A 4,267-nucleotide genomic window follows, 5' to 3' on the forward strand; every position below is an offset into this window, starting at 1 on the left:
TGGATTGAGAATTGGCTGACCCTTAGAAGATAAAAGGTGGTAGTGGACGGAAAATATTCAACATGGTGCTCAGTTACGAGTGGTGTACCACAAGGATCTGTTCTGCGTCCTCTTCTATTTGTGATTTTTGTAAATGATTTGGATGTAGGAGTGGAAGGGTGGATAAGTAAGATCGCCGACAATACGAAGGTGGGTCACGTTGTGGATAGTGCGGAGGGCTGTTCTTGGTTACAAAGGGACATCGACAGGATGCAGAGCTGGGCTGAGAAGTGGCAGATGGAGTTTAACCCTGAAAAGTGAGGTGATTCATTTCGGAAGGACAAACTTGAAAGCAGAATACAGGATTAATGGAAAAATTCTCGGCAGTGCAAAGGAGCAGACGGATCTTGGGGTTCATGTCCACAGTTCCCTGAAAGCTGCCACCCAGGTGGATAGAGTTGTTAAGAAGGAGTATGGTGTGTTAGCTTTCATTAATAGAGGGATTGAGTTCAAGAGCCGTGAAGTTATGCTCCAGCTATACAAAACTCTGGTTCGGCCACATCTGGAGTATTGTGTCCAGTTCTGGTCGTCTCATTACAGGAAAGACGTGGAAGCGTTGGAAAAGGTGCAGAGGAGATTTACCAGGATGTTGCCTGGAATGGAGGGAAGGTCTTACAAGGAAAGGTTGAGGGAGCTAGAGCTTTTCTCTTTAGAACAACGAGGATGAGAGGTGACTTGATAGAGGTGTACAAAATGATCAGAGGTATAGATAGAGTGGACAGCCAGAGACTTTTTCCTCGGGTGGAGGTAGCTATTACGAGGTGGCATAGTTTTAAAGTGAGTGGAGGTAGATATAGGGGAGACATCAGAGGTAGGTTCTTTACCCAGAGAGTGGTAGGGGTGAGGAACGCATTGCCAGAGAGGGTAGTGGAGTCGGCCTCATTAGGAGCATTTAAGCGGCTATTATGTAGGCATATGGATGACAGTATAAGGCAAGGGTGGAGGTTAAATAGACCTTAGGTTAAGGGTAAAAGTTCGGCACAACATCGTGGGCTGAAGGGCCTATACTGTGCTGTACTGTTCTATGTTCTAATCAATTAACAGAAGTACTCTGATGTAAATGCAACCTATTTGTGAACTAAATAGTGCAGCTGTATGGGACATTTACCATTATGATACAGAAACCCAGGTGGATATTTTAACTTTAGTCCAACCTTCGTTGTTCAATGTTTAGCCAAGACCATAATTAAAATCATTTGAACAGAATATATGCTGTGTAACCCCACCCTGGACTGATTGTATTAGTTAAATATTGCACATTTCCATTGAATACAAATTATGACGCACATAAATTCTTGATCTGGGATTCCAAATGTTGCATGGTATCAAGATTGAAGGAACTTGTAAATTATGCATGAAGCACAGTAAATTCATAAAAAAAAACTTAATATCAGCTGACAGAAAAACTTGCAAGTGTCAACAGAATCCAATGTCATTAATAAGTACACTTTTCCTTTCACATTCCATATGACAAAGTAAGGAATCAATCACTCGTGTTTGTCAAGATTGTGGAAATATGATACAAAATGCATGAATTTATTCTTATGACAGATTTATCCAAAATGCTTATGTTTATTTTAAGTAACAACTTGACATGTTAATGAAAATTTAGAGCTTGAGATAGATGCCAATTCCTTTGCTGATAAATGAGCTCAGCTGCAGCTCATTCTAAAAAAAAAAAGAATCTAAAGAAATTCAACATTCAAGTTATTTTGCATAGTGGCCACAATGCCTGCCCAGAATCACAGTTTGTTATGCTTAGATCACAGTTTGTTATTCTGGCTCCTTCAGCATGTTTTCAATTGACTTCATTACAATGCTTCAATTAATAATACAAATTGTAAAATGTAAAAGACAGAAAGAAAATTGTAAAAATGAGAAAAGGAACAGATTAAGGTGCTAACAATCATTAAGAGTTTTAGGAGACAGCATTACTTTTTATTCTGTAACAGGATATCATTAAACAATAGGTGTCATTTAGCATTGGTATTGTTATGACATGGAGACAGACAGCCAGCCAAACCAAATCAGCCTACCTCTACATTCACAACACAGTAAAATTAAAACCTTCAAAGACCCTCAAAATTGAATAACTAATCCCTTTGAACGTTGTGAATAATCAATTCTCCCAGTTTGCAGCTTAAACAAAAAAAAACTTAACAACTTATTAGCAATAAAGTTTTAGCAAAGATTTGTAGCTCGGGTTGTGGGTGATGTTGTTGACTTGCTCGCCGAGCTGGCTTGTTTTTGTTCAGACGTTTTGTCACCAATCTAGATAACATTATCAGCGAGGCCTCTGAAGCGATGTTGTTCTACTCCACTTGGAACTTATACTGTCTGGTCAGTTATCGTGAGTAGTGTCATTTCCGGTTTTGTTCCGTATGAGTTTGTATAGGAGGTCCAATTCTATGTTTGTTGATTGCATTATGGGTTGAGAACCACACCTCTAGGAATTCCTGTGCGTGTCTATGTTTGGCTTGGGCTGCTATAGTTACATTATCCCAGTTAAACTGATGGCCTTCATTGTCCTAGTGGTCTTAGGAGTCTCATTGCAGTTCTGATATGTTCTTGATGTAGGGCAGTGTGGCCAGTTTGTTACTCAAACTACTAGACCTGTGCCTCACCAACACCTCATCTCAGGACTCAGCGCAGAAGCTGTCATGTAAAGACGAGAACACACCATCCTCCCCCGCATTCAACCTTAACTGTGGATCCAGTACGTAGACACATTTGTCATGACTAAACAACAAACAAGACACCCACCACCTCATCAACAACGTATTCACGGGGATTAAATTCACAAGAGAAGAAGGAAACAACAATCAGCTTCTGTTTCTGGGCGTCAGAGCTGAGTGTACGACCAATGGGGAGTTCCAAACCTCAGTATACAGAAAAGCAACCCACGTTAACCAAATTCTCAACTTCCACAGCAACCACCCCAATGTCCACAAACAAAGCTGAATTAGGACACTATTTAAATGGGCCATGACTTACTGCAACACTCCAGGACTACACAGGAAAGAGGAAGAGCACCTGTACAAAATCTTCGATCTGAACAGATATCCCCACAACTTCATCCGCAGGTGCCTACAAAATTGACACAAGAGGACACAGTACGCCCTAACGCACTGGCCATACTGCCCTACATCAAGGACATATCAGAACTAACAAACAGACTCCTAAGACCACCAGGAATCATGGTAGCTCACAAGCCCACAAGACAAAGACCCCATTCCCACAACATGCAGAACCAACGTGGTTTACAAAATACCGTGCAACTGCCACAAGCATTACATCAGACAGACAAGAAGGAAACAAGCCATCAGAATACATGAACATCAGCCAGCAGCAAAACGACACAACGAACTTTCCTTAATGTCAGTACATTCAGACAACAAAGGCCATCAGTTTATCTGGGACAAGGTAACCATAGTAGCCTAAGCCAAACATGGACATGCATGGGAATTCCTAGAAGCATTTTTCTCAACCTGTAATGCAATCAACAAACATAGAATTGGACCCCATACACAAACCCACACAGAACAAAACCGGAAATGACACTACTCACCATAACTGACTGGACAGTATAAATTCCAAGTGGAGTAGAACAACATCGCTTCAGAGGCCTCACTGATGATGTTATCTAGCATGCTGACAAAACGTCTGAACAAAAACAAGCCAGCTCAGCGAGCAAGTCAACGACCTCACTTATTAGCAATATAATAGCTTTCGTAGAGCAAAATTAAACAACAAAAAGTGAGCTAATTAGTGTATGCTATTAACCCAAAACCTTTGTTACTCGATAAGACCATAAGAAAAGGAACAGGCAGTAATGCTACTCAGCCCCTCGAGCCTGCTCTGCCATTCAACAGGATCACAGCTAATCCAACATCCATTTCCTGTCCTTTCCCATAAGCTTTGATCAATGGGGAATCAGGATCTTATCTATCTCAGCTTTAAATAAACACAAGGAATCAGCTCGAACAGTTCATCCACTTCACCAACACCTTCCACCCGAACCTGAAGTTCACCTGGGCCATCTCTGATACCTCTCTCTCGTTCCTGGACCTCTGTTTCCATCTCTGGCAACCACCTAGAAACCGATATCCATTTCAAGCCCACCGACTTCCACAGCTACCTAGAATACACCTCCTCCCACCCACCTTCCTGCAAAAATGCCATCCCCTATTCCCAAATCCTTCGCCTCCGCCGCATCCGCTCCCAGGAT

This window comes from Rhincodon typus, chromosome 15, assembly GCF_021869965.1.
Source record: "Rhincodon typus isolate 14 chromosome 15, sRhiTyp1.1, whole genome shotgun sequence".
Taxonomy (NCBI): Eukaryota; Metazoa; Chordata; class Chondrichthyes; order Orectolobiformes; family Rhincodontidae; genus Rhincodon; species Rhincodon typus.